This window comes from Leguminivora glycinivorella, chromosome Z, assembly GCF_023078275.1.
Source record: "Leguminivora glycinivorella isolate SPB_JAAS2020 chromosome Z, LegGlyc_1.1, whole genome shotgun sequence".
Classification (NCBI taxonomy): domain Eukaryota; kingdom Metazoa; phylum Arthropoda; class Insecta; order Lepidoptera; family Tortricidae; genus Leguminivora; species Leguminivora glycinivorella.
The window spans coordinates 49,727,255-49,737,215 of NC_062998.1; the positions used below are offsets into that span (position 1 = coordinate 49,727,255).

At 39.1% G+C, this 9,961-nt stretch overlaps 1 long non-coding RNA gene across 1 annotated transcript; it reads right to left on the reverse strand.

Moving 5' to 3' along the window:
* Positions 1-4,319: 4,319 nt before the first annotated feature.
* On the reverse strand, positions 4,320-5,210 carry LOC125241699. Its single transcript, XR_007178758.1, has 2 exons — positions 4,801-5,210; positions 4,320-4,581 (listed from the first exon to the last, which is right to left on the reverse strand). It is a non-coding gene; the product is annotated as an uncharacterized LOC125241699 (long non-coding RNA).
* Between the last annotated feature and the right edge of the window lie 4,751 nt (positions 5,211-9,961).

Here is a 9,961-nt window from a genome sequence, read left to right on the forward strand (position 1 = left end):
AAGCTAAAATTTGGTACCAATATGTAGATAAATCACGCCGACAAAGTGCAAAAATAAAAAATGGAAAAAATTTTTTTATTAGGGTACCCCCCCTACATGTAAAGTGGGAGATGATTTTTTTTTCATTCCAACCCTAACGTGTGATATATTGTTTGATAGGTATTTAAAAATGAACAAGGGTTTGCTAAGATAGTTTTTTGATAATATTTATATTTTCGGAAATAATCGCCCCTAAAGGAAAAAAAAGTGCGTCCCCCTCCCTCTAACTTTTGAACCATATGTTTAAAAAATATGAAAAAAATCACAAAAGTAGAACTTTATAAAGAATTTCTAGGAAAATTGTTTTGAACTTGATAGGTTCAGTAGTTTTTGAGAAAAATACGGAAAACTACGGAACCCTACACTGAGCGTGGCCCGACACGCTCTTGGCCGGTTTTTTTTGTCTCTTTCTAACGCGAGTGAAGCCGCGGGAAAAAGCTAGTGTTTTCATAGTTTTGGCTTTTAAAATAACCCTTCCACTTGCAAAGCACTTAACTAGAAGACAAAAGTATAGGTACTAATGAGTATTATAGTGTATAGCGCCATCTCCCGGTCAATTTGCGAACTAATTTGCGCGACCTGGTTTTTCAGGGATAATTCTTTATAATGTTAACCGATTTAAACAGTTTTTACTTTATTGGACAGAAGATGGTTTACGTAACATCTCGTATTAATTTGAAGTACGATATACATCCGCAAGGGTGGGTAAATTGAAAGTAAAAATCTGAAAAGTTTTTTGTGAATTAAAAAAAAAGTATTCAAAATACAAACACGATTATATTTTTCCTGTAATATATAGCATAAAACCAATGTTTACTAAAATTTTCATAATTTTTCGTTGGTAAACTTCGGAGATAAGGGGGGGGAACGGTATTTTTTTTTACATTTTCCTTCAAAATTCTTTTTTTTTCCACAACAAAAAAATTATAAAAAATAGCTTATTTACGTTCAATTTGAGCTCTTTCCAACGATACCCCACTTGACCTAGTAACTTGAAATTTACAGTTTGCCCCCTTTCATTTTGTAAAAATGGCATTCTGTTTAGTCCGTCAGTTAGATCGTCCAAAAATACTGAACACATATTTTTCGCTTTTTCTAATTAATGAAAAAATACAAAGATATAATTAGAGCATCAAAGTTCCGGAGTGAGGGCTTGTGACGTCACTTCTAAGTAAAAATTGTTCCTAGGTGTGACGTCACGCGAAACTTCAACGCACTGTACCGTCGTCATTTTTCGTTTACGAGATACGTGTCTAAAATTCTTTGATAATCTAACTGACGGACTAATTAGTTTTTTTTAGCCGTCTCCCTATTCGTATTTTGTACCAATACGTTATTCGGAACTTATGTTATGTGCGATATGTTCCACTCGCTTTTCGGTGAAAACATCGTGAGGAAACCGGACTAATCCCAATAAGGCCTAATTACCCTGCGGGTTAAGTCACGTGTCAGTCGCTTTCATAAAAACTAGTGCCTACGCCAAATCTCGGGATTATAGTTGCTTAAGCGGACCCCAGGATTCTATGAGCCGTCTTAAATGCCGGGATAGCGCAAAAATAATGATGCCGACGATGATGGATCGAGTCCGAGAGTTCAGATTAAAGATGCACCGAATATTCGGTTACTATTCGGTATCCGGCCTATTCGGCCCTTATTTTAATATTCGGCCGGATACCGGATAGTGACGTACTATCCGGCCGGATACCGGATGTGCTATTTTTGAATGAATGATTTTAGGGTACACAAATTAAATGTAAAAAAAAACAGTTACGGTTATAATACTTATAATCATAGCCCTTTATTAGGTATATAAATAATTTTTAAGAAAAAAAAACCGCCGCCTTTGAGGTTCCGGTGAAAGCTACTTGCGAATGTTGGATTATGTAGAAATGTGTAGGTATTTTTTAAACTGCTTTTAATGCTTTAATTATTTGATATGGCAACAAAAATCAATATACGTATACCGTTAAGGTTTGAGGAGTTTCCTCAATTCCTCATGAATCCGATTATAAGAAATCGAAGCTTGACAAAATTTGACTTGAAAAGTCAATATGCTTAACAAATATAACTAAATAAATGTTACTGTTCTGAACTTAAATGCATGCTGTTCTTATAAAAATACCAAAGTCACTATAAGTGTGCCGTTCAGATTTAAGGAGTTCGGTTCTGACCATCATCTGCAGTTCCACTGCACCAAATGTCACTATTCTGGACGTAAGTGCATGCTGTTCTTATAAAAATACCAAAGCCACTAGAAGCGTGCCGTTCAGATTTGAGGAGTTCCGTTCTGACCATCATCAGCAGTTCCACTGCACCAAATGTCACTGTTCTGTACGTAAATGCATGCTGTTCCTTTAAAAACACAAAAATCGCCATATGTATGCCTTTCAGATTTGAGGAGTTCTCTCAATTTCTCCAGAATCCCATCATCAGAACTGGGTTCTGAGAAAAATGGGACCAATCTGTATGCATACACATTCAATCAAAAAAAAATTTTTCAAAATCGGTCCAGTAACGACGGAGATATCGAGGAACAAACATAAAAAAAAAATACAGACGAATAGAGAACCACCTTCTTTTGAGAGATTTGAGGCGGCGGTTAAAAAAAACATTTAAACAAAACCGGACTCTGCGCGAAGTTCACTACGAAATAAGTCAAAACCTGCACGGGAAGCATGGTCGCGCGATAGACGATAAAATAGCAGGCCGTCTCTATCGCACTTACAAATAGTGCTATAGAGACGGCCTGCTCGTCTATCGCGCGACCATGCTTTAACGCGCCCGCTCCCTGCTTAAATTGTAGGTATTGTAGGTAAAATTCTACTGTCCGAATATTCATAGACATAGACATAGAATGGCTTTATTTAATATCACAATGTTACAATGTTAAAATTAAAATAATTAGGTCAAACATGGATATTAAAATATTATTCGGCGGCCGGATCCGGTATCCGGCCAAACAACTATTCGTTGCATCTCTAGTTCAGATCTATTATGTTCTACATATGTTTCTAAAATGATTATTGATTAGTTTTTAAATTCTCATCCATAGACGCGTTTTATCCGTAGACGATAACAGACAAAGATTACATGTATTATTCTTATCACGCGGCTAATCGTTTTAATCGGTAAACACCGGGTTATCGCTAATAATCGACTATAACAGCTTTATCGTGTCGCAAACCTTCGGTTTATGATCAAATACGTATTACACAGGCTGTTTCCGATTATTTCGGTTTTTAAGAGACGTCGCGAATATTTGACATTCGGGCAATTTGCCGAATATTTGATGCTTACTACAGAATATCTGTTACACATAATTTACCTACCTAACTAAAAAAGAAAACAAAACAGAGAAAATGACCGCAAACCACTATTGTGGCCTAAACGCCAATACCTGATGTCCTCTACTAAAATACTTACTTAATATAAACCTTGTCTGTCAACAGGACAATTGCGCAGGGGTGGTACTGGACACGACGGCACACGACCACTTTACGCCGTGCTTGCGTGGGCGGCGGTCGCGCGATGGTCGCGCGGCGGCGATGCGACGCATACGAAATCAAACCTTATCGATATGGAAGTATGAGGTGCGAGACACGGCGTTAGTGGTTCTTGGCGTTCATAGGGTTAAAATCCTATTTATTTCTTTTAATGTCACAGACGTCACAAACAACGAGCTAGACCTTATTAACGCGATGGTCTCCTTCAAAGCTTGCGGCGGCGATGCGACGCATACGAAATCAAACCTTATCGATATGGAAGTATGAGATGCGAGACACGGCGTTAGTGGTTCTTGGCGTTCAAAGGGTTAAAATCCTATTTATTTCTTTTAATGTCACAGACGTCACACTAGACCTTATTAACGGCCTCCTAGCTCAGTCGATAGTTTTATCAGCTTAAGTGTTTGCTTAATAGTGTCCGAAACTGGAACATGTTTACAATACAATACAATTCTTTATTAATAACAAAAAAATTACAGGTCGTACCTAAAGTTAAACAGTAGGAAAATATTTTTAATTATGTAGTATTAATTAATTTCATCATAATTTCAATTATACAATGAGTAAGGTCAAATATGGTTCGACTTGAATTGACAAGAATAATATTCTTATATTTAAATGAATGTGTGTCGTGATTGCGCGGAGGACTTTTAAGCTACCTTAAAGTATTCCGCGTAGTCGTAGAAAAGCTCGGCCATGAGCCACATGCCAGAAAGACTACGGCTCCTACTTACTGTTTACAGACTTAAGACTTCTAGGAAGGTAAGTTAAAAAATCTTTTAACAAATCATTACATTTATTATGTCAAAATAAATCTTAAAACATCAATCTATGTAGGTGTTATACAATTAATTCATATTACAGTAAACTTCCTAAAAACTGAAAAAAAAACTTAATCTCTCGAGAACATAATGTTGGACTTCTTGGAGTGTATTATTATTGACAGTAGCATAATAGTGGGTAAACGTCTCATTGGGGTATTTTCGCGAGAACAATCACCAAAAAAAAATTTCGAAGGTAGGTAAATTTTATGTCTTTCCTACTCAAATCACGAGCCCTTTCGATCTGGGACAAAAACAAAGACAAAAAAAATGGTCCCAAAATTTTCTATTATTTCACATACTTCCCACTTTGTAACCGCTGTACAAAGTGTTTGAAAAATGGTAACGAAGTGGAAAAATTAAATTTGGGACGATTTTTTTTACCTAGTAGGATCGAAAGGGCTCGTGATTCTGAGTAGGAAAAACATTAAATTTACCTATTCTGAAAAAAAAAGGTTTTGAATCTTTTTTCGCGAGAATGCCCATTGGCTAACATTCTTGACTGCTAAATGTTATTTATGTAGTCTGTATCGCTTAGATAGTAACAATACAATGTATTATCCCGGAGCTATAAGTTCCTCTTTTTGACACATGACAGCGTCCACAAAATGTAAACTTGCGCGACCTAATGACATTTTAAATTAAATCCTGTAATAATATAAAAAAATCAGGTAGTTAAAAACAATATTTCGCTTACTTTATACATAATCTAATACATGTTACATTCTTGCGGATCTTCGTTAGTGAGCATTTTAGGATATTAATTTATCACGCAGCATTTACTTATTATGCAATTTATCATTCATTTTTATTTTTAAACTAGTCCTGTGGCAGTCTGTCATTTCGATTCAAATGACATTTCAGTAAGTTGATAGAAATGGTATATTTTATACTTTACTTTAAAAACCAAGTAAAAATTACAATAAAATTAAGTAAGATGAAGAATAGGTTTAATAAAATACATATAACCACACCTCGGACACTGGCGATCAAATATATGAAAGAGGCGCGTTCCTAGCACACAGTCTAAGCTCGTGTAGGTGAACGCGTACCATGCTTGTATGAGTGACATATGACAGGTCGACTGTTCGTGTTTTTGACAGGCGGTAACTGTGAGGTAACCGAGAGGGGGTGGGAGGCACTTTCAGCGGGGAGCGGGAGTGGCCGTACTGTACGATAGTACTCTTTATTATACTGTGGTATAACACTAATGAACAAACCATGAACGTAAAATTACCGTTTCGTTTAAGTGCCTCCTTGTCCAGGCCTACTCGATTCAACCAATTCGTAAATAATCGCTACATTTGGCAAACGATACGTCTTAGCCACATCGCAACATATTTCAAAACAAATGTGTCAAAAAGAGGAGCTTACAGCTCCGGGACAATAGGAATTGGAACTTTGAAAAAAAAATGGCCCAATGACATCATACATAAGTCTTTTTAACTATAAAAATATTTTAAGCGGGTTACTCACGTGTTAAGTCGATATAACGTATGCGTCGCGCTCTCGACATGTAAAGGCGGGGTCGCTACTCTTTAGAAAGATCCTCAGAAACGGATCGAAACATATCGAACGTTATATCGACTTAACACGTGAGTAACCCGCTTAAAATAAGTCTTTGCAAATGTCTGTATTCCCGAAAAGAAATAGGAATTCTTATGGACATATTTACAAGTGCTATCATTGCTTATAGTTGTAAAATAAATACTAAGAAGTACAATAATTACACTGAGAAATATAAACTTCTGTACTTCATAAATAAGTTTATATACATGTGTAAAACTAGTAATAATACATTTATGTACAGTCACCGGCATAAATAAGACGTGATGATTTCTGCACGGGAAGCATGGTCGTCGATAGACGATAAAATATCAGGCCGTCCCTATCGCACTTACAAATAGTGCGATAGGGACGGCCTGCTATTTTATCGTCTATCGCGCGACCATGATTCCCGTGCTGTACCTTGTCGCTTTTAATCATTTGACAACTTCGTATGACATTTCAATCAAGATGTTATAATGTGACAAGGTACAGGTACAATCATCACTTATTTATACCGGTGACTTTATGACAACGATTGTGCAGGGTATACCTAAAACATCAATAGTTATTGATGTTTCTAAGTTAGAAAATAATCCTTAGAACTGGGCCTTAGGAAGAGAAGCCATAATTACTGTGCAGAGTGCCTATCCAAGATGCGTATCATTTATGTTATACAGCGTGTGGATTCCATACAGGCGAATAATGTATCCAGTTATAGTATCTGATCCATATACGAATCGTATAGGATAATCATTTTGTTAAAAGGTGTTGATAAATATGGGAAAGGAGCGAGTAAAACCACCGACGGTCGTTAGCGCACTGTCTGTATTCAGTATAGATAACAGCGTATGGACGCAGCCATACGCACACATATGCAACACTTCCTCCCCTCTAAGTTACATAACTAATCTAAACAATTCTTAAAAGTATTTCTTATAACTAATGTTAGTACGCTTGCGTAATATTTTTTTGGGAACTATCGGCGCATTACTTGCCACGTCTTGCAAGTCTGGTCTCTGGCCTTCTGCTTCCGCCTCGTGGAATTCATCCTCATCATCTGGGGCTAACCCTCGTTCCTCTCCCCACTCTTTGCCTCACTTTCTCCCTCTCCGGGGGCGGCCGATAATGGGATCAAAGTCTGCGTGAGCGATGGACCCGGCCCTGTGAATAACGGCGGAGGCGGCGATTGCTGTGGCGGTGGCGACCGAATTTGCGGCGGCGGGGGCACTGCCCGTGACGGCTGCGGCGACGTGAGTGACGCCGGCGGCGGCGTATCCGGCGTAAGCGGTGGCAACGGTTGCGATGGCGGCGATGGCGGCGATGGCGGCGATGGCGGCGATGGCGGCGGCGGCGGCGGCGGCGGCGGCGGCGGCGGCGGCGCAAGTGCAGAGGTTAAGGATGTTCCAGGTAAGTCATAATCCAATGCGTCACAATAGTCCCAGTTATTTTGATTGCCTTTGTACTTAAGCATTTGGTTTTTATGTTTTTTAATAAACACTGAAGAAGTAATGTCTTTTATTAAATATAACACTTTGCCTAGTCTTTTTTCAACACCTTTAGACCAAGTGAACTTGTTTTTATTTGTATATTTTTTGTATAGAACGTATTCACCTGTTGTAAAGGTTTCGTTGTTCTTCCTATTTAACTTGTTATTCTGCAAACACTGTTTATTTTTGACGACATTAGCAAGGGCGACCGACGAGGATGAAGGCGTTGGTGGGACCGGTTGCAGTAGGTCTAAACGTGATCTTAGTTTACGACCATACACTAGTTCAGTTGGTGAAGAGCCCGTGGTAGAATGAACGGAGTTCCTGTAATTAAACAAGTACTGTAATAGTTTAACCTTACTATCCCGTATGTTCCGACCCGTTAGCAAACTAGATTTAATGCCCCTCTTGATGACCTTGACTATTGATTCCGCCTGGCCATTACTGGCAGGATGGTATGCAGGTGACGTCACGTGACGTATGCCATTTAAGCTACAAAAAGCCGTAAATTCGTGCGAACAAAAAGATGCGCCGTTATCACTTACGATTACTGCAGGTAGTCCGAACCTTGAAAAGAAATCGCATAATTTATCTACGACCGCTATTGATGACGTCGAGTTTCCCATATCATAGACCTCCACCCATTTGGAGTAGGCATCCACCACTATTAAATACGTGTGGTTATTTATAGGACCCAAGAAGTCTATGTGGAGTCTATAAAATACCGTGGGAGGTAAGTCCCAATGTGCTAATGGAACCCGCGCTGGGGATGGGCGTAGCTGAATGCAAACGTCACACGACCCTATCATTTTTCCTATTGCCACCACTCGTCACCACTCGCCACCACTCCCACTCGCCACTTCCCCCACTCCCACTCGCCTCTTCGTCGCCACTGATAAATATGGGAAAGGAGCGAGTAAAACCACCGACGGTCGTTAGCGCACTGTCTGTATTCAGTATAGATAACAGCGTATGGACGCAGCCATACGCACACATATGCAACAGGTGTTATTAATTAACAGTATTATTTTAATCTGGCCAAGCAGCAATGTACGCCGTCCATCTTAATTTGACATGACATTCAAACGTCATGTCGTAATGACGTTTAGGTAGGTACGCTAATTGATGTGTACATAGTACATTGTGTGCTGAATTATTATGTATGAAAAAAAAATATCTCATCAGTTAGGCTCCTTAGGTCCTACACTAATCGTTATAGATATTCGCCCGTATGGAATACACACACTGTATAACAGCCCGGTGTGGGAGCACCATTATCTAACCGTAGCGAACGAAACGCTAATGCCGCTGGCACACTAATATGGAACAGATACAGAATCGATTAGCATTATTGGATAGGCATAAACATCGCTTTGAGCACTCGTCCCTGACTATATATAGTTTTATGCAACTGTGCCAAATAGGCTTTTGAATTTAGCTTCGATGTGAGTGGCAAAAAAGCATATATTATCACACAGTTTTCAGTCATAACAATAAAAAGGGAAGAGGGAGAAGACTAGTTCCTATTATTATTAACTTAAGCAAGTATTTCTTTTATTTTAAAATTTTACATTTAATTTCATACACACAGTATGAAGTAACAAAAGACTTAGGTATACAACATCAAAATCTATCAATACATGATAAATCAAGTTATCAAACTGGAGGCGAAGTTGCCCAAATTAAATGAAGCGTCGACTTAACTTGTTTACAACATAATGCCATTCAGGGGCCGATTTTTGAGTCTCACTGTCACTAAAATACCGGTTGAAAACGGTGAATTGACTATTATTTTCAGTGACAATTTTCTGAATCCGAACGCCGTGAGACTCAAAAATCGGCCCCAGGAGTCTAACCACGAATTTGAAACTGACATATTCGATAGCGCACTAAGACCCCTTCTCGGGTCTCCCCCACAAATGTCATATACATATACCATAGATCAAGCAAATGTATCTACTTAGCGTGTCAAATTAACTCAGTAAAATCCACTGAGTTTTCCGTCTTCTAATCGCAGCTTGCAGCTTTCGGGCGTCAATTTTTGTAAGTTGAAGTCAACAAAAACATTAAAAATGCCTTGTTACGTGATATTTAATTGCAACAACACAAAAATGATGAACACTCAAGGGCCTGAGACATTTAAAATCACTGGCAAGTAACAACTTCAGTACATCTGACATCTGACACATTCGGCCGCCATGCAAATAGATGAATCTAATTCTGTGGTCTTCCCAAACCTACGAGTATCAAAGTGAGATCGGCTTTCCCCGACCAAAAATCGCTATATAGTAAGCATGTGTTCAGCGTAACGGCCCGGCCACGACATCGGTCTAAGCGCGACAGCGGTGAGCGGCAGCCATACGTGCGAATGAATAGTCCCAGCACTGTGTCTCGCACCAATGTATGGCCGCCGCTCACCGCTGTCTTTTTTTTTAAATTATAAATGGGCTTACTCTTGACCACAGACTAGCCAAAGGCAAAGACGTGGCCTGATGGAGTGAGCTTGCCCAGAAGATGCCTGATGCTGTCGCGCTTAAACCAATGTCGTGGCTGGGCCGTAAGC